Source organism: Cervus canadensis, chromosome 9 (genome assembly GCF_019320065.1).
Source record: "Cervus canadensis isolate Bull #8, Minnesota chromosome 9, ASM1932006v1, whole genome shotgun sequence".
Lineage (NCBI taxonomy): Eukaryota > Metazoa > Chordata > Mammalia > Artiodactyla > Cervidae > Cervus > Cervus canadensis.
In genome coordinates this window covers 71959920-71981131 of record NC_057394.1, presented here as the reverse complement: position 1 = coordinate 71981131, position 21212 = coordinate 71959920, and the positions used below count along the sequence as shown (strand labels likewise).

General features: G+C 40.4%; 1 protein-coding gene across 3 annotated transcripts in view; it reads right to left on the bottom strand.

Annotated features, from left to right (window-relative positions):
• Positions 1-4177, bottom strand: part of TRPC4 (transient receptor potential cation channel subfamily C member 4) — a 184855-nt gene extending 180678 nt beyond the window's left edge. Inside the window, exon 1 of one of the 3 annotated variants that reach the window (XM_043477366.1) lies at positions 3923-4177. The gene's annotated coding sequence lies outside the window, so the exon portion shown is untranslated. Of the gene's footprint in view, positions 1-2647; positions 2855-3433; positions 3473-3922 lie in introns of those variants that run through there. The other 2 variants (XM_043477367.1, XM_043477365.1) reach the window with 2 other exon arrangements.
• Between the last annotated feature and the right edge of the window lie 17035 nt (positions 4178-21212).

Genomic DNA, 21212 nt, shown 5'->3' with positions numbered 1-21212 from the left:
CTACTGGACAAAAATGTACCTATTTTTATTTTTGTTTCAATAAATGAATTAATTAGAAAAGGTAGATCATGTATGTTTTCAGTTGCTAAATATGTTAATGATCTGAATTGTCATAAATTATCCTGGCAATTAAACATGCAAGTGTAAAATCATGACAATATTTTCTGCAACATATTTATGAAAATATTTTCAATTCAGAGAGGTTAATTGGCACATTCATAATGGTTATTTTTGTACTTCAATAGAAATTTATCACATTTATTATAAGCTTTAAGTTTAAAAGTTTAAAATGTGTGTACTGAATTAGATATGCAAATTTCTTTTAATCAGAAAGAATAAAAACAATGTCTGGTGTTTCCTACTTATATAAAATATGAATTAATAGAGGTTATCTTATGTGAAGAAGGAAATGGCAACCCACTCCAGTATTTTTGCCTGGGAAATCCCATGGACAGAGGAGCCTGGTGGGCTACAGTTCACAGGGTCTGCAAAGAATTGGGCATGACTTAGTGACTAAACAACAAACTTGGGTGGAAAGTTATTTGATCTCTTACACCTTCAATAACCCAAGTGGCCATAGAATTCATACAGAACTTTAGTTTTCTAATGGTTTTTCCTTTGTAATCTGAACTTGACTTTTCAGGAATAACTGCCATAGAAACGTAAATAATGTAAAATGACAAAACTTTTAAGCTTATAAGTAATGGAAGTTTACTCCACTTCTTGTATCTGTGAGAGTGACCATGAAGCAAGTAAACTGAAACATATTTTTTAAGAACTAAGCTTTTCAGAAAGAGAGTTAATATATTTGACAGGTTTTACTAAAGAGACATGCCTTACATCTCTTGCACTTAGTTTAAGCTTTGATGAATGCCCATGTTCCTTCAAGTTCTCACCTAAATGGAAGAAATTCTCTAAATTTGCAATTTTGCCTTGCTATGCCTTATTTAAGCTGTCTACCTACCTAACTATATATTTATTCACCCAGTGAATATTAAGCACCTCTTATGCATCAATTTCATTAACCTATTAGTATTTCTCTTCGTATGTAACTTCCTTGGCATGAATCTATTGGCTCTTCAGTTCACAACATCAAGCTTAACAGAGTAACTGAGCTCTGATCAGAACTCTACTGAAAGCCTCTGCAGGTCCGTGGGCTCATTCAGGAAGGAGGAAAGTGCTTGCTTTCTTTCTACCTGTACTAACCCTCCATTAATTCAAGATATTTGCATAAAATACTTTGACAAAGCCAATGGAACCTCTATTGATGTGCTGATTTACATTAATTCTTGGTCTTTAAAGTGCTTCTTTAGCAAGCACTTATCTAACTGAATTTTGATTCTAATATTCAAACTACTAGTTATCCCTTTATCTTACTGACTTTTTGCCTACCATACTTAAAAGGAGAGGTCTTGGTCTACTGTCCCAGTGACTAGAAGTGGGTAAAGAAGTAGGTATTACCATCTAAGTTTAAATAGCCAATGATTTCAATACCCATAATTTCAATGTTTTGACGTATCCACACGTTCTTACTCTCCCTAATTCAGAATTTTTCTTAAAAAAATAAAAACACAACAAACTCTCGCCAACCTCTTCACTTATAGAATTTGTAATATGTTTTGTGCAGCAATGACTGTAACAGGAAATCCAGAAATTATATGAGAACTGATTTTTTTTTTCAATTTTACAAGTCTGTTGTAAATTTCCTTTTAATAAAAGGAGTAAACCTTGTTTCTGCCTCCTCCCACTCTTTTGGCTTGGTGCTTACTCAGAGTAAGCCAACTTGCTGCATCTTACAGTTATGGATATTAACTGAGAAGGGCCCCCCTAAGAAAACACGTGAACAGGGATACACCATAGTGAACACAGCGCAGTGAATACAGGCACGTCCCGGAGCTCCCTGTCTCAGGCTCTCCCAGCCCTCCATCCCCTTCCAGGATTCTCTAGTTACCTCATCACAAAAGGCAGCCGACTTCTCAGCTAGAACAACAAGTTGTGCAGCGAATCTCAGTGATTCAGCCAAGTGGCAAACAGGGTCATTGACTTAATTGGAATCTCAGTAGCCAAGCGAACTAGGAATCCCTTAGCCTGGGTCCAGGGACGCGGATCAAAGTGTTTCCGTGTTTTGATAGAGGATGAAAATGACGCAGAGTTTAATTGACAGGATATTGACCACCGTCCTTTCTTTATTAACCCAGTTTAGGTACCAGAGTCTAGGGCTCCCTTATATGCGCCCAGGGCCCCCCAAGATCCCCCACCTTCCCCAAATGCATAAAAGGCTAAAAGCAGCCTTCCTCCCCAGCTCCACGGCGTGGCTTCTGCTGCTTTGTTTACCATATAAGTCACACCGGGGGTTCACTCTTTGCCCTCTCCGCTGCTTTAAAGCCTGGTGCGGTAAGATGCTGAGAAACATCCCCAAACTCTCGTTCAGCCCAGGTCAACCACAGAAAGCTTCAGAGATCCGGTCCTCAGCCCTAAAGAGAAACCTCGCAGAGCCCGAGCCTCTGGATCTAGTAACCCCCAGGGATGTCCGCCTCCCAAAAGGGAGCCGGCTTCCCAGGCAGCTTGAGAAACTTAACCGAGATCCCAGAAACGAGGGGAGGTGCGGCTCCGGCCAGATGGAGCTCTGAGACGACACCCTCTTTACCTGCAAAGTTGCGATCTTCTGGCTGGCTGAAGGGGGTTGCAGTCGAGGCCGGCGGCGCGAGTGATTTGCCCGGTGCCAGCACGCCCGGCAAATTCCGACGGGATCGCCTTAGTCTTCGCCGAGTTTCCGAGCATTCCAAGGAAAACGCACGAAGCTGGAGCCCACGCAGCTGGCACCGAACTGGGCGGAGTGAGGATGCTCTGAGAGTGATGCCGCGCGAGGCGGGGGAGGGGAGGGCCTGGGGCGAGGGGGAGGTGAGCGCCAGCGGAGGAGAACCTCGCCCACCCCCGGCCCTTAAGGACCCCTCCCGGTAAAGTTAGCGTTCCCACAGCTGTCAGCCGACGAACCAAGAGGAAGACACCCCTCCCTGCATCTCCGGCGGCGGCCTGACTCCGGGTCAGCGCAGCCCGGGTTCGGAGGGGACCACTCGGAAAGACGCGCGTCCCACGCGCCGCTCTGCGCCGCGGTGGAGGTGGACCCGCGCGAGGGCAGGACCCGGGGAAGAGCCTCCGCCGCCCCGGGGCCAGATGTTTGGGGTCAGCCCGTTGGGCAGGCTAGCTCACCACAAGCCAGCGGTCATCCAGTCCAGTCGGTGGCCAGTACCCCACCCGGTGACCCTGGAGGAGAGCCAGACACACCTCCAGGCTCCGGGCGGGCTCCCTCCCAGGCTGTCCGACTTCGGTTCGCGTCAGAACCCGGCCGCTGATCACCCTGCTCCCACCCAAGTAAACAAGCCCCGCGCGGCAAGTCCCCCGACTTGAAAAAGTAGCCCCCCACTCTCCTCACCCGGTAACTCGCAAAGCTTCTCCCTCTCCGGCTCCCGGGGGTCCTGGCACCCCCTCTGGCGTCCTCAAGGTGTCAGACTTCCCCTGCAAGAGCAGGCGTCTGCGACTCGCTACTAGTGTCCACAATGGAGACAGTCGCAATGAATAAATGACGAGGCGGCGTTCCACCCACCCTCAATCCAGCTCGCTCTTTCCGACGAAATCAGTAAGTTTCCAAATTTTAAACAAATCCCCCCAAGTGCGCACCAGCCTAGGGGCGCGAGGTCCCGTTGCTCCAGGTGGGATGTATTGAGTGTGTGTGTGTGTGTGTGTGTGTGTGTGTGTGTGTGTGTGGTGGTGGTGGTGGTTGTGGTGGTGGTCCCATCAGCGTACTGACGATTTCAGGATAAAAGTTATCTTTTGGCCATCACTGTGGTGTTCACACCTGAAAATCAGATTAAAGTGTTTACAGAAAATGTCATATATATTGGCAAAGTTGGCAATAACTTACTTGTTGGTCACTGCGGCGCGGTGATTCCCAGCTTGTCACTCCCGGAGGCTTGCTTGGTCACGACCCTGTGACTGGAGAGTCCAATCTGTAAAATACAGTGAAGTCCACGCGGAATCCTAGCTAGCGATTCCTCAGCTTGAGACCCTCGGTTCCACTGGATTCCTTTTCATTTCCCTAAAGCCCTGGGGTCAGACACTGGTCTCCAGCCGCATCTTAGCAGATGCTGCTCCGGCTTTGCGCTTGTGCAACAGGAGTGGCCACTCTTTCTCCCCGTCCCAGCCACGCGTGGTTACACCTTCTGGGAATCAGGGCTCTGACGACTGCGGGGAGGCGGACCATTTTCTTCCCAAGAAATATTCCCCCAAGGGAGTTAAGGGTAGGCGGCAAGCTGGACCCACGCAGCCTCCAAAGCCCAAAATTAAGAGAATTTCCTTCTTGGCTGTCTTATTTTTTACTTATTTTTTAGTTCACAAGAGTTGAGAGCATTTTTTTCTTTTTGAGTATTTACATGAGTAAAGAGGAAATTGCTAAGCATCACCCACTGGGGTGGTGTGCATACTGTTTTCTTTTCTTTCTTTTTTTTTAAATCATTTTTCTTATTCCTAAATGTTTCTTTCTAGTTTACGGCTCTTCTCATGGGTTTATCCTAAGCCCATCCTTGACTTCTGTTGTAAATTTCTAGGTCGTCTCCTCCCCTAATGAATACTGAGTTCGCTAGAGGCAAAGGTGGTTCCTACAGTATCTCTCCAGAAAACAAGTGTGCAAACAACAGAGGGATTCTTTCTTTCCTTGAATCTTTCTCGTTTTACTTCTTTACCAGAAAAGTACTTTGATATCTTTTAACACTTTATAGAATGCTTTCGTGTTAAACAGTGATGAAATATGCAGGAACACATGTATCTGTAGGCAAGGTAATGAACTTTAATAATACATACAAGTCTACTTTCTGTTTAACAAAGGAATGGAGGACAATATATGTGAAAATCTATTTTATACATAATAGATTATGAAATCTATTTTTCATGAAATAATTTATACCCCCATTGTTGCTGTTTGCTGTTGTTTAGTTACCAAGATGTGTCCCACTCATTTGTGACCCCATGGACTGTATGCCACCAATTTCCTTTGTCCATGGGATTTCCCAGGCAAGAATACTGGAGTGGGTTGTCATTTCCTTCTCCAAGGGAATCTTCTGGACACAGAGATGGAACCTATGTCTCCTGCACTGGCAGGCAGATTCTTTACCCCAGAGCCACCTGGGAAGCCTATATCCCCATTAATTATCAGTAATTAAAATGTTTCAATACCTAAGAAGCAAAAGTGAAGCTAACATTCATGAGGTAATGTTTTATTTCAGCCTTTAAAAAATAAAACTCTACATACTTTGTTTGCGTGTGTCTTTTAAAATAAACTGTAATCAGTCAGTCAGGCAGTTCAGTTGCTTAGTCATATCCGACTCTACGACTCCATGGACTGCAGCATGCCAGGCCTACTTGTCCATCACCAACTCCTGGAGTTTACTCAGACTCATGTCCATTGAGCTGATGATGCCATCCAACCATCTCATCCTCTGTCATCCCCTTCTCCTCCCGCCTTCAATCTTTCCCAGCATCAGGGTCTTTTCAAATGAGTCAGTTCTTCCATTAAGGTGGCCAAAATATTGGAGTTTTAGCTTCAGCATCAGTCCTTCAAATGAATATTCAGGACTGATTTCCCTTAGAATGGACTGAATTGATCTGTTGCAATCCAAGGGACTCTCAAGAGTCTTCTCCAATGCCACAGTTCAAAAGCATCAATTCTTCAGCACTCAGCTTTCTTTATAGTCCAACTCTCACATCCATACATGACTACTGGAAAAACCAAAGCTTTGACTAGATGCCCCTTTGTGGGCAAAATAATATCTCTGCTTTTGTCTCTGTCTAGGTTGATCATAACTTTTCTTCCAAGGAGCAAACGTCTTTTAATTTCATGGCTGCAGTCACCATCTGTAGTGATTTTGGAGCCTAAAAAGATAAAGTCTCTCACTGTTTCCACTGTTTCCCCATCTATTTGCCATGAAGTGATGGGACCAGATGCCATGATCTTAGTTTTCTGAATGTTGCGTTTTAAGCCAACTTTTTGCTCTCCTCTTTCACTTTCATCAAGAGGCTCTTTAGTTCTTTGCTTTCTGACTTAAGGGTGGTATCATCTGCATATCTGAAGTTATTGATATTTCTCCCAGCAATCTTGATTCCAGCTTGTGCTTCATCTAGTCCAGCATTTCCCATGATGTACTGTATATATAAGTTAATAACCAGGATGACAGTATACAGCTTTGACATACTCCTTTCCCAGTTTGGAACCAGTCTGTTCCATATCCAGTTCTAACTGTTGCTGCCTGACCTGCTTACAGATTTCTCAATAGGCAGGTCAGATGGTCTAGTATTCCCATCTTTTTAAGAATTTTCCACAGTTTCTTGTTATCCACACAGTCAAAGGCTTTGGCATAGTCAATAAAGCAGAAGTAGATGTTTTTCTGGAACTCTCTTGCTGTTTTGATGATCCAGTAGATTGTTGGTAATTTGATCTCTGGTTCTTCTGCCTTTTCTGAATCCAGCTTGAACATCTGGAAGTTCATGGTTCACGTACTGTTGAAGCCTGGCTTGGAGAATTTTGAGCATTTCTTTGCTAGCGTGTGAGATGAGTGCAACTGTGCAGTAGTCTGAGCATGCTTTGGCATTGCCTTTCTTTGGGATTGGAATGAAGACAGACCTTTTCCAGTCCTGTGGCCACTGCTGAGTTTTCAAATTTGCTGGCATGTTGAGTGCAGCACTGTCACAGCATCATCTTTTAGGATTTGAAATAGCTCAACCGGAATTCCATCACCTCCACTAGCTTTGTGTGTAGTGATGCTTCCTAAGGCCCACTTGACTTTGCATTCCAGGATGTCTGACTCTAGGTGAGTGATCACACCATCATGATTATCTGGGTTGTGAACATCTTTTTTGTATAGTTCTTCTGGAACTCCACATACTAAGATGAGTGCATGCCTTTGTAATACATTTAAAAATATGTGCCAAAGAAAGGGGATCTGTGATGACACATACTCATTGGTTAAAGATTAAGAACTTGACTGCCATTTTAGCCTCTGTACCAAATTATATGCATGCCTCTGCCTGTCTGTGGCTTCCCAGGTGGCCCTTGTGGTAAAGAAGCCTCCTGCCAATGCAAGACATAAGAGACATGGGTTTGATTCCTGAGTTGGGAAGATCCCCTGGAGGAAGGCATGGCAACCCACTTGTATTCTTGCCTGTAAATTCCATGGACAGAGAGAGGGGCCTGCCTGACTACAGTCCATAGGGTGGCAAAGTTGGACATGACTGAAGCGACTTAGCATACATGCCTGTCTCAGGATACGTTCTTTAAAACAAACGGCATCCCTGTCATGCTGCTGCTGAGAGACATTTTGTCTGCATCCCTAATTTGTCAATTTTTTTCATAAAAAATGTGCTCATGTATCTACAAAAAATACAAAACAGAAAAGAACAGCTAGGGCAACCATCTGAGTAGGCTGTGTTTCCCAGGGAAGAAGAATGTTCTATTGATCCTGGAGCCTCATTTGCAACACTTTCATGTGCTTATTGATTGCTAACCTCAAGCCACCTGCTAAAATGATTACAAATTACATGGAAGTTATTTGAAATCTATTTAAACAATACAATGAACTGCATATACTACAGTCATTAGCAATTGAAGGACAGTTTGCTTTTGTTTAAATTTTAACAAACAAATATGACATCATTCCACAAACCTGCCTTCCACTTAAATTGCAATTCACTGAAGCCACAGAAATTTACAATAAATTGCTACAGGTTACCTTAAATTTGTTTTTAGTATCTCAGTCAGAAAAACAAGAAAGGCCTCCATTTGAAATTGTGCGCTCAGTTGCTCAGTGTCTGACTCTTTGCGACCCCATGGACTGTAGCGTGCCAGGCTCCTCTGTCCGTGGGATTCTTCAGGTATATAATACTGGAGCAGGTTGCCATTTCCTACTCTAGGGGATCTTCCTGACTCAAGGATGGAGCCTGTATCTCCTGCATCTCTTGTCCCTCCTGTGCTGGCAGTGGATTCGTTACTACATTGCCCCCTGGGAAGCAGCAAAAGGTAAGTGAATAACCCTGGAACTGATAGCAGTGAAACAATTCTCTACAATGCCACTTTCTTCATCACTAAACTGTATCCTTTATCTACCTTCGAAAAATGTTTTCTGTTTCCAAGTCTTCTTCAAAAATATTCATTTTAATGGATTACTATATATTTGCATAAAATACTTAAGTGGTTCTCAAGTGATGAAAGTGTGGTTTATTTTTACAGTATTATTTCTATTGTAAGGTTTTGTTGAAAGCCTTTGTACACCCACTTTTCTCTGTACATCCAATTACATCCTCAGAATAGATTTTTGGAAATAGAACCATTTCATCAAAATGAAGGTATATCTTACAGCTAATGTTATGTGTTATATGTGATTTATTGAGCCCTCATCAACACGGGGTATATGTAAACTTCTTTTCCCTCTTTTCTTTCTACAATTTTTTCTGACTTCCTATTTTTTAAAAATGACACCTCAGTATAGTGAGTTGTATTATTAGACAATGTGACTGTCTGTGTATTATGCTTTTCTACTTGTTTTCTTTTATGGTGAGTTAATATAACTTTTTAATACTTGGGCTTTAAGGGGTTTTGCCCATTTGACTTGCAATAGATTTTTGTTGTTGTTCTGTCACTTAGTCACATCTGACTGTTTGCAACCCCATGGATTGCAGCCCACCTGGCTTCCCTGTCCTTCACTATCTCCCGGAGTTTGCTTAAACTCATGTTCATTGAATCTGTGATGCCATACAACCATCTCATCCTCTGTCATCCCCTTCTCCTCCTGCCCTCAATCTTTCCCAGCATTAGAATCTTCTCTGATGAGTTGGCTCTTCACATCAGGTGGCCGAAGTTTTGGAGCTTCAACTTCAGCATCAGTCCTTCCAATGAATATTCAGGGTTGATTTCCTTTAGGATTGACTGGTTTGGTCTCCTTGATGTCCAAAGTTTACCATACATATAGTAGATATTTCTCATTTTTACTTACTGTTGACATTTTGGATAATGTTTTATTTTAAAAATGGAGACTGTTGAAACAAACTAGGAAATAGGGTGTGGACCAACTTAGTTACACCTTCTTAAATTTTCCAAAATGCTTGTGAGCCAGATATAAGAAGAGTTAAGCATGGCTATAGGGACTTTCCAGGTGGTGCTACTGGTAAAGAACCCGCCTGCCTATGGGGGAAACATAAGAGACTAGGGTTTGATCCCTGCGTCAGGAAGATCCCCTGGAGGAGGACCTAGCAATCCACTTCAGTATTCTTGCCCGTAGAATCCCATAGACAGAGGTGCCTGACAGGCTACAGTCCATGGGGTCACAAAGAGTCGGACACAACTGAAGCAACTTAGCACACATACAAGGATTTGTTCAGTTGCTCAGTTGTGTCCAGCTCTTTGTGACCCCATGGACTGTAGCACGCCAGACTTCCCTGTTCTTCACCATCTCCCAGAGCTTGCTCAAACTCATGTCCATCAACTCGGTGATGCCATCCAACCGTCTCATTCTCTGTTATCCCCTTCTCCTCCTGCCTTTAATCTTTCCCAGCATCAACATCTTTTCTAAGAAGTCAGCTCTTCACATCAAGCGGCCAAAGTATTGGAGCTTCAGCGTCAGCATCAGCCCTTCCAATGAATATTCAGGACTGATCTTCTTAAGGATTGATTGGTTTGATCTCCTTTCTGTCCAAGGGACTCTCAAGAGTCTTCTCTAACACCACAGTTCAAAAGTATCAATTCTTTGATGCTCTGCCTTCCTTATGGTCCAAATCTCACATCCATACATAACTACTGGAAAAACCATAGCTTTGACTATAGTGATCTTTGTTGGCAAAGTGATGTCTCTGCTTTTTCATATGCTGTCTAGGTTTGTCATAGCTTTTCTTTCAAGGAGCAAGCGTCTTTTAATTTCATGGCTGCAGTCACCATCTGCAGTGATTCTGGAGCCCAAGAAAATAATGTCTGTCACTGTTTCCATTGTTTCCCCATCTATTTGCCATGAAGTGATGGGACTGGATGCCATGACCTTTGTTTTTTGAATGTTGAATTTTAAGCCAGCTTTTTCACTCTCTTCTATCACCTTCATCAAGAAGCTCTTCATTTCTTCTTCACTTTCTGCCATAAGAATGGTGTCATCTGAATATCTGAGATTATTGATATTTCTCCTGGCAATCTTGGGACACTCCTCCATTATATTCTCATCCTTCTGGCTCTCTGAATAAATTCACTCACTATTCCTTGCCCCAACATATCATCTCTTGATTTATTGGCCTGGTGAGCTTCAAGCAGTATGAGCTTAGACTCAGTAACACTCTTCCACAAATTCCAGCTTTGTTACATTCTGGAGGTTGCAGTCTTTTCCTAGATCTAGAATTGAAGTAGGTACCATCAGGGGACCTGAGAGAGAGATTTTGGTTGCCTCAAGAAACAGAAGGAATAGCCTTACAGAAGCCCATTTGCCTATTGTATATTAATATTTAATAATGTATGTAATGCATATTAATTTTGAAAAAGGGAGGAGATAGTGAGACCTGGCTAAAGGACCTTCCTCCTGATTTCAGGTAGATAGCTTTGCACAATACCTAATGCAAAGTACTGGTGCAATATCAATTTTGATGTACAATTCCTATTCTGTTCTCTTACTTTGGAATTTAGTGAAAGTCCTATATGTTGGTGACAGAGCATCAGTTAGCCCTATATAAGATCAAGATTGTTATGAAATCTCTTCTCTGAGAGATGATTTTGGGGAAAGTTAAGAGAAGTTGTAAAAGGGATGCTAGCTAGATGTTATTTTAAGCCAGAACATTTTACCCCATCTTTAAAATCAGAGCATTCTTGAAAAAGGAAAAAAAAAATTCTGTTACTGGTTAAAGACAGTTCTCCTTAGCAATTATATATCTTGATTTATCTGGGTCTTTACTGTTTTTATAAGGATTATAAGTTTCTGAGAAAATAAGTGAATGCTAAATGGAATGGCTCTTATCTACCTTAAAGTGTCAAATAAAAATAGTATGTCAGGAAATAATATTCAGGTTACAGGTTATGCATAACTCATAGCTGGAACCCAGTTATTGCTGAATGACCAGCCTTTAGTTTCTAGATAACTGATTAAGAATACCTCAACTGATCAAATGATTTTTGAAAGTAGGTGAAATGGGAAATTAAAACAGTGGAGGAGAATACATGTTCTATAGCCAAATTGCCTAGATTTGAGTTCAAGATCTGCCACTTACTGTTTGGATGACTTTGGGCATACCACCTATCTGTTGGCCTCAGTTTTTCGATTTCTAAAGTGGTAAATATAAAAGTACCTCTTCTGTAGAGAGGTAGAGATTTGTAGAGAAATATGTGTAAATAATGTAAAATAATGAATGTAAATTGTTTACAGTACCTGCTATTATAAGTGTGACATGTTGCTTTATTTTTTACTTTACATAGGAGTATGTTTGTTTTCTGACTTCTCAGAGAGGGTGAAGCTCTTTCCTACAGTGTTAATAAAAATGTGGTCTATTCAAGAAAGTTAAGGCTCATTTTGATGGAATTCTTGCAGTGTATCAGGGCAGAACAAAGTAGTGTAGAGGTTTGCAATTCATCAGTGAATTTAAGCAGAGGAAAGAACAAATCCAAAGACCTCAAAGCTGGAAGAGCAAGGCAGTGCAGAATTGTCCTTCCAAAGTTGCTGGAAACACTGGCTCCTGCTGTGTAGGAAACAGGACCAAATCAGGGGCAATTATGTCAAAGAATAAATTCTGAGCTCTTAACTCAAAAAATAGTTTTGAGGTTTCAACCCACAGATATACATTTGTCCTCAAAAGTAAGAAACTTAGGTATATTTATCTTTTATGAGTTCTTTATGATGCAGAGTTTTAAATTACTTCATGTTCTTTCCAAGTACTGGATATTGTATGGTGTCTGAGCACAGTGGCTTTAGAGTCAGAATATGTAGATTCAAATCATGTCTTCACCCGTTTCTAACAAAGTAATCTTAGGCCAGGGTAACTTAACCATTCTGTGACACCAGTTTCTCATTTGGCAAAGGACTGTAACAGTAGTATTTACCTTCTGTGGTTGTTATGAGCATTACATGTGGTGATATTTATAAAGCAAAAAGGAAGGCCTCAATATATATAGTAAATTTTATTCCTTCTTTTCAATCCCTGAAACTTGTTTTAAGAGCTTCTAAAAAGAACAATATCTGCCTGCCTGCATGCTCAGTCATATTTGACTCTTTGAGACCCTATGGACTATAGCCTGCCAGGCTCCTCTGTCCATGGGATTTTCCAGGCAAGAACACTGGAGTGTGTTTCCGTTTCCTCCTCCAGGGGATCTTCCCCACCCAGGGATCACACTTGTGTCTCTTGTGTCTCCTGCATTGGCAGGTAGGTTCTTTGCCACTAAGCCACCTGGGAAGCCCAAAAAGAACAATGCAGAGAATATAATATGTAAGCACTAAAACTATAATTTTTATGTGAGCATTGTTTTTAAGTGAAGAAAACCAGTGATAGTGCAATCAGCTCTACTTATGAAATGGACACAAATAATTTCTCTGTAGCATTCAATAAAGTTATGGAGTTTAATTATTCACAGTGCTCAAAAACAATCACCTAAGACTTGTCATTAAAGCCAGCACTGGTATCCTGTTGGTCATTTTCGTATCAACCTTGCTTCCTTAGTGGGATCTGAAAAGTGACATGTGAAAGTGAGAGTTGCTCAGTTGTGTCCAACTCTTTAAGACCCCATGGACTATACAGTCCATGGTATTCTCCAGGCCAGGATACTGGAGTGGGTAGCCTTTCCCTTCTCCTGGGGATCTTCCCAACCCAGGGATCAAACACGGGTCTCCTGCATTGCAGGCGGATTCTTTATCAGCTGAGCCACAAGGGAAACCCAAGAATTTTGGAGTGGCTAGCCTATCCCTTCTCCAGGGATCTTTCCAACCCAGGAAACAAACTGAGGTCTCCTGCATTACAGGTGGATTCTTTACCAACTAAGCTACAAGGGAAGCCCTATTGGGATCTGGGTCTCCCAATTTGTTTATTCTTTTTGGTCCTAAAGCAACGGCACTCCTTGTTGACAATTATATATGCCATCAAAGAAGTACATCTTTTTCTTAACATCGGTCATGGCACCATCTTCTCTGTATTTTCATTCTTGAAGGAGCTTGTTTCTTTTGTTGAGTTGCTCATGACCCCATACTATTTTACCCCTTTCTAAAACAATCATCTTATCCTAATTTTTCCAAGACATTCTTGGCTTTAGCACTGAAAGTCTTCTTCCTCTGGAAACTCTTCAGCCCTAGGCCAGTCAGGAAAATTGGCAACCTTCCTTCTTTGCTGACAATCCCAATCTAGAGTAACTTCTTTTGCTTCTAAATTTTTAGTAATATGTTTAGCACATTACATTCATTTGGTACTTACAGAGTTCACATTTTGTCATATGTAAAGGGTTTACCACCTGAGTTGATATTAATTTCTTGAGAAAGCAACACTATATATATATATAAAGTTTACATGTGCACTGAAGCCAGTATACCAGACTTCAAATACTGCTGATTACATCAGAGTTTTAATTACTTTTTCTTAAATTATGAAGTTTTCTTCTCAGCAGCTATTGTGGCATGTATGGTTCTCAGTCTAAAATGAACCTGATTTTCTCTATAAGCTTGGAAAAATTAATTTTGTCAATTATAATATGAAACATGTAGATAATATTGGAAAATGTCTACTTATATTTAATTTATGATTTTATTTATTAAATAATTTTTATTTAAATTGTAAATACATTTAAAATTATGTTATAGGAAATAAAAATATTTAGAAATATTGCTTTTTTTCTGTTCTCATGTTTGATGAAACAATTTAATTCAGATTCTTTACCTACAACATCAAAATATATTTCCTAGTCATCTTTAGTAGATGATACCCCTCTAATGGCAGAAAGTGATGAGGAACTAAAGAATTTCTTAGTGAAGAATCTGGCTTAAAACTCAACATTCAAAAAATGAAGATCATGACATCCAGTCCCATCACTTCATGGCAAATAGAAGGGGAAAAGTAGAAGCAGTGACAGATTTTATTTTCTTGGGCTCCAAAATGACTGTGGATGGTGACTGCAGCCACAAAATTAAAAGATGCTTGCTCCTTGGAAGGAAAACTATGACAAACCTAGACAGAGTATTAAAAAGCAGAGATGTTACTTTGCTGACAAAGATCCGTATAGTCAAAGCTATGGTTTTTTCAGTAGTCATGTACAGATTTGAGAATTGGGCCATAAAGAAGGCTGTGTGCCAAAGAATTGATGCTTTTGAACTGTGGTGCTGGAGAAGACTCTTGAAGTCCCTTGAGCAGAAAAGAGATCAAACCAGGAAATCCTAAAGCAAATCAACCATGAATATTCATTGGAAAGACTGATAATGAAGCTGAAGCTCCAATACTTTGGCCACCTGATGCAAAGAGGTGGAAAATACCCTGATGCTGGGAAAGATTGAGGGCAGGAGGGAAGGGGACAATAGAGGATGCGATGGTTGGAAGGCATCACCAATCAATGGATATGAGTTTGAGCAAACTCTGAGAGATAGTGAAAGACAGGGAGGCCCAGTGAGCTGCAGTCCATGAGGTGGCAAAGAGGTAGACACGACTTAGCAACTGAACAACAACAGAACAACAGTTATCATTAGAACCATTATTCAAAGATATCTAACAGAGTTTTACAGAAAACCTTATTATAATTTCCATTTAAAAACTTGGATATATGCTGCCTTTTTAAAATGCATTATGTGCTCTGTGCATGATGTTGTCACTGGGAGATTTAGCTCAAGCCTCAAGAATCCATTCACATAAATTAGAAAAGTGTTGTTTTTTTTTCATCTCTTGTAAGTATAGTGCTGATTTCCACAAAACAGACAAATAGAAACATGTAATGCTTTAGGCTATCATAGGGCTAATTTACAATGCTAATGAACACAAATTATGAACACATAAGGGAAGCCTGGAGTGCTGCAGTCCACGGAGCGGCAAAGAGTTGGACATGACTTAGGGACTGAACAGTAACAACAAATGAACACATATTCTTAGAAATCACTACCATATGTGTGTTGTATTTCTTTGACTCCTTTTTTAAATGATAACGTTCACTGATGAGGTCTAAATATCCTTGACCTGCATTGATTGAGATTCTTTAGGATTAATTTGTATTTCTCCTAGATATTACTTTTCATTTCCTCCATCAAAATGAGACTTTTAAGAAAACTCCCAGTGCCACCACTGCATAACATGAAAGGCTACTTAAGGACTCTGAGAAGGGTATTGTTTCTTTTCTGAGTTATAAACTGAAGGATACAGATGGAAATAAAGCAAAGATTCAATTGAACTACATGATACACGCAGTTGTGCTGACAGGCGTGTTGAATGCTAAGGTGGTTGCTTTCTCGTGCTGGTGTTGTTGGCTATTCTCATTGCACCCATATTCATATCTCATTTGGGAGAAAAAAAGTAGTTATTAGTTATTGCTAAGGACAAAATACATAAAGATGGAGAGAAAGAGAGAGAAGGCACAGCACAGGAAGGAGGAATGGGGAAATAGGGAGAGAGAGAGAGGAACGAAGTGGCCTGATCCTTAGACATCCTAGAAATTGTTCACCTGACCCTAGCCTGTCAAGCTCCCTGATTACTTTAAGAAAGTAATAAATACAAATATATTCTCTTTTTCTCACGAAATGGGATGCATTTTATTATTCTTTGACCATGCAGTGATGGTTTCAGATCAACGGAGTCTCTTTTCTGCCAGAGGTCCTTTGAGTTAAATTCATTCGGCTGCTGTAACCCTGGCCTGCTGTGTCTCTTGTCACAGCCCGATGCCAGCAGGGAAGTGCTTGTTGTCAAGATGTAAATGTGTGATGTAGTAGAATGGAATGAAGCGCCTCAGCTCCTCTAGAAAGAGAAATGTTATATGGATGCTTTTGCTTGTTTCTTTTGGAGAATCTTTTCCATTTATGAGAGGGTAGAAACTTGGTTGCATATATTAAATGGAAGAGTTTTGCTGGTTCTGTTTGGAAGGGGATGGAGAGTGTGTCTGAATATCCAAAAAAGTTGCTCTTTAAAAGATGAGGCTGGGTCCCTCTCGAGATGGACTTAAACCTCTTTGAGTCCTGTTATACAGGTGGCGCTAGTGGTAAAGAACCCACCTGCCAATGCAGGAGTCGCAAGAGACGCAGGTTTGATCCCTGAGTTGGGAAGATCCCCTGGAGGAGGGCATAGCAACCCACTCCAGTATTCTTGCCTGGAGAATCCCCATGGACAGAGGAGCCTGGCGGGCTACAGTCCACAGGGTCACAAAGAGTTGGACAGGACTGAAACGACTTAGCACATGCACACATTAGTTATGTATTAGCATGTTATGGTTATTTTATTGTTGAAATGTTTTCAATTTCAGGAAAATTGTTGATTTCCTAAAGAATGTAAATACATATTAGAGAACTACAAAGATATATTTGTAAAGAGAATACGACCATATTTTTAGAAAGTCGATTGGTATGGACAAAATTTGGTTTATGCCACATATGGTAAACCTGGGGGGCCTTGGCAATGTTTGCTAACTTTGAAAAACCTCAGGTTTCTCATCCTTAACTTGGAAGTAATAGTATCTTGCATGATAATCTCATCAAATTTTGATTATGTAAGTGAAACATTCTTACAAAACATACAGACTTGTGTCATAACTATCCATCTACCCAACATTGGAATAATTTTACAATTTATTTAGGCATGTGAATTTTGTTACTGTTCCAAATGTTATTTCAAGGTTATTAACCATATTTAGTACAACTAGTTTCAAAGGCTTTTATAGTAAAATTCTATGTATAGGAAAAAGGCTTGTTTTTTAGATGGAGTACCTTTTACTTTTATAGTGTTACTGTTTAAATCTTATTCATGAAAGAAAGAGGAAGCAGGTGATTTGTATTCAAGAATCTCTAGTAGATAAAGATTTAGAAACATTTATTTAATGAATTCTGTGATGGAAGGCAGTGGACGATTAAAATAATAATTTATGTAGAGATCAATGCAATAGAGCTATGGAATAAAGAGGAAATAGCAAGCACCTATTACCTGGAGTCTTTCTGTTTCTCATGTGGAAAACATCTGTGCTTCTTTGGATCACAGACTGCAGGTTAAAAAAAAAAAAGAGAGACGAGGCTAAATTGCTAGTCTGGGAGACTAAAAGCAACCCACCTGAGCAGCTCCAAGTGGCACAATCATATGTAAATGTGACATTAGTGTCAAGCATACCAGCTGCGCCGTGTGATTGCTCTGTTATTAATCGCTGTGCACACAGGGCGTGTAACACGTGCTCCGCTGAGTGCTAGGTCGCTTCAGTCCTCTCCAGCTCGTTACGACACCAAGGACTGTAGCCCGCCAGGCTCCTCTGTCCATGGGATTCTCCAGGCAAGAACGCTGCAGTGGGTTGCCGTTTCCTTCTCCAGGGGGTCTTCCCGACCCGGAGATGGAACCCGCATCTCCTGCGCTGGCAGGCTCACTCCCACTGAACCACCTGAAGCACATGTAACTCGTACTCTGTACCGGATTCCAGAACACTTTCTTCTGTTTTGATGACTTTCAGCGCCTCTTCCCAGTGAGACGTCAGCCTTCTTCCTTTCTCTGAGCTGGCTTTTTGCAAATAAAATCAAAATATAGAAGTAAATGTAGGAAAATGCGTTTGCTATTCAGGAGTTGTTACAATGTCCTATGTGATGCTTTCGGTTGTCTTTTCTCTCACTAGAATTGCAATTTTTGAGGAGTTCTTTGAAAGTATCTGTATATATATGCTATCAGTCAAGCAAAATAGTTCCTAATGGCAAGTCACTGAGTCCACTATAGAATATGGACTTAAAAACCTTTTTTATTTTCACACTAAATGTTAAAATGTTCTTGCAAGTAGAAACTGGTAAAGAACAGTGCTGTAAGTTGAAGGGTAATACCAGGAAAATAGGGCATCCCAGGTGGCACTAGTGGTGAAGAACCTGCCTGCCAATTCGGGTTAGATGTAAGAGACTGGGGTTCGATCCCAGGGTCAGAGACGATCCGCTGGAGGAGGGCATGGCAACCCACTCCAGTATTCTTTCCCGGAGAATCCCATGGACAGAGGAGCCTGATGGGCTACAGTCTGTACGGTCACAAAGAGTTGGACAAGACTGAAGTGAACTTAGCACACATACACCAGGAAAATGGACATAACTGTTTAATCTTTTAGCACAAATTATACTACATAAGGCAAACAAACAAACAAATAAAACTGATCAAGATAAAGTCAATTGCTTAAGAATTAAAGTTATTTTGATTCAAGAAGTACATCATTTTATTTTAAAATTCATGGCATTGTTTATAAGGGGACACTATTGGGGTACATATACTTTTGTATACCTGGCTCCCTTGCAATATAGTTCTTGAGACAAAGGGCTTACCTTTATAATTTAAAAAGTCCAGTTCAGGTCATTATTAGTGAGATCAACTGATCATTAGTTTTCAAGACTGCACATGAATCAATGTTAATGGCAAACAAAAAATGTTCCTCTTAATTATTGAAAATAAGCAGTGGATGGACAGCATGAAGAGTTGATTCAATAGGCCTATAGATGGTGCTGTGGAGGAAATTTGTAAGTTTTACGTCCAGATACCACTTTTACATATTGACACAAAAAAGCGATAGAAACTATTGATTTTTTAGATGGGTAACTAGAAAACAGCCCTAGGATATTTAACTCCATTTCCAGGTTTTAGAGGGGAGGAAATCCATGGGGTCGCAAAGAGTCAGACGTGACCTAGCGACTGAACAAAACCAGTTTGAGCTGGGGTCCTGTCACTTAAAAAAGTAAAGTCCTTATTAACCAAAGGACCTAGGTGTAGCAATAGAAAGAGTGTGAGGACTTTAAAGCTCTTTAGAATATCAGTACCACCACTTTTTGACCTTGAGATGTGGGAAAAGTCTGTTTTCATGTCAATCATTTATTAGTAAAATGTGGATGCTGAACTTTGTCTCTAAGACTTTCTGGGAAAATCAAATGTGATTTGAAGGAGAAAGGGAATTTTTAATTATTCTGAGCTGAACTGGAAAGTCTACCCAGATCATTACATCAGAAAACTGACCTGGAAAAGGAGATGCAGTGGAGAAGAAAGAAAGAGTGGATGAACTGTAAGATGCTGCTGGCTAACCTGATGAAGATGCTTCATGACCTTATATTACTGATGCTTCCGTGAGTGGGTACTGTTTGTAATAGGAAGTACTCTTGCTGAGAGTAACTACCTCTATAAGTTTCTCAACAGAAGTGGAGCCTGTTTCCTCTCAAATTATCCTGTACTCTTCTTTTCTCCCTTAATTCTTTCAGCCTTTTAAACCAACAAACCTAGAATGTCATCTGCACAAGAACTTTACTGTTTTTTGCAGGTGTTTTGGCTCTTTATGTTCTTCAAGAAAATGAGCACCTGGAATCCATTTGAAGTCTCTTAAGAAAGTTTGACTTTTCATTTCATTTCTTTTGCATGTTGATCCACACTATTTGCTGATGTTTGTATGCCAAGTCGCTTCTGTCATGTCCCACTCTGTGCGACACTACGGACTGAAGCCCACCAGGATCCTCTGTCCATGGGATTCTCCAGGCAAGAGTACTGGAGTGGGTAGCCATGCTGTCTTCCAGGGGATCTTCCAGATCCAGGTTATAAACCCACATTTCTTAAGTCTAACTTGCATTGGCAGGTGGGTTCTTTACCACTAGCACCACCTGGGAAGCCCTTGGGGACACTTAATGTAGAATATAAGAACTTTCTTCTATTTTATTTAAAAAGGACTTGTATTTGGTTATTGTTACTAATGGTTTCTAGAAGGCTCAATAAGCAAAGTGAATGGAGTGGGTGGGTGTTTGCCATGCGTTTCCGGATAGAAGAAATAAACCAAATATTAATCTATTTTATGAACCTAGGGTAAGTGATGCCTGTGACACGTAGGAAGGGCATTTCGCCTGTCATATTATTTCCTTGTTGATGATTTAATGATGGTGATAAAGCAGAATGCTGGGTGATACCATGGTCTCCTCCAAGTGACCCGTGCCTCAGGCTGCCTATTCTTCCTGTTTATCTGCTCTGACACTTTGGAGAAAAAGCAGTGGTCTTTCTATCTCTGTCCAATTGTATGGGAAAGACAAAATGAGTAGAATAAAGGGGATGGAACCAGACTGCTAATGGGCATGCTTTTGATTTAGTTGTTTTTCCTCTTTTCAGTGTTTCCTTTTCAGCATCCTCTGTAAGTCCCAAGGTACAGTATCAATAGGTACAATGTGAAACAAAATGTGCCTGATAAGGAGGCATGCTAAGAAGATTCTTAGATTACATATCTAAAGTGAAACATTCTGGATGAATTCTTGACTGAATTATTTCATATCACATCTCTTTCTCAACCATTGCTTGTTTGTGAAGCCCTTACATAAGGATAACTTAATCAGAAAAGCAGGAAAACTCTAAAATCTGGAAAGGCAGAATTTTGGTGAATCAGAAAATATCTGCATTTGGGCAACAGTGAAAGAATTTTCTATACTCCATAGTGAGTTACCTGTTGAATACTAGCAAAGGAAAGATTTCCATAGGCCAAAAAATGCGTGCCCCAAAAGTCACAATAAAATGTTGAAATGTGTGATTATAACTTATATCCAATAGTTGAAACTGGAAAATCTATCAATAATAGCAAGTGAATGTGGACTTGCTTTTCATATACTTTACTTTTTTAATTTTTAAAATATTTTAAATTATTTTTGCTATGCTAGGTATTTGGTGCTGCGTGGGCTTTTAAATACAATCTCTGGTTGTCATTTCTTCTATTGTACATTTCAGGGATGATAATGATGATGTATACCTAATAGGGTAACTACTTAAATTATCTTAGCTTTAAGTTTCTTGTCTTAGAGTGTATTTGTTTCTATTTTTCTCCCTTAGTACCAAGCACTGAATAGATGGAAAAACTTAAATAGAACTCAAAGAGGACAAAAAATAAAATATATGAATAGTTTTGATGAGGAAACTAAAACTCAGAAAAGTGCCTCAAAGTCACATAACTTGTTATTTATAAAGTATAGGGCTCTTAATATCTAATCATGTGCTTAAAGTGGGTAATTATTGATAAATAA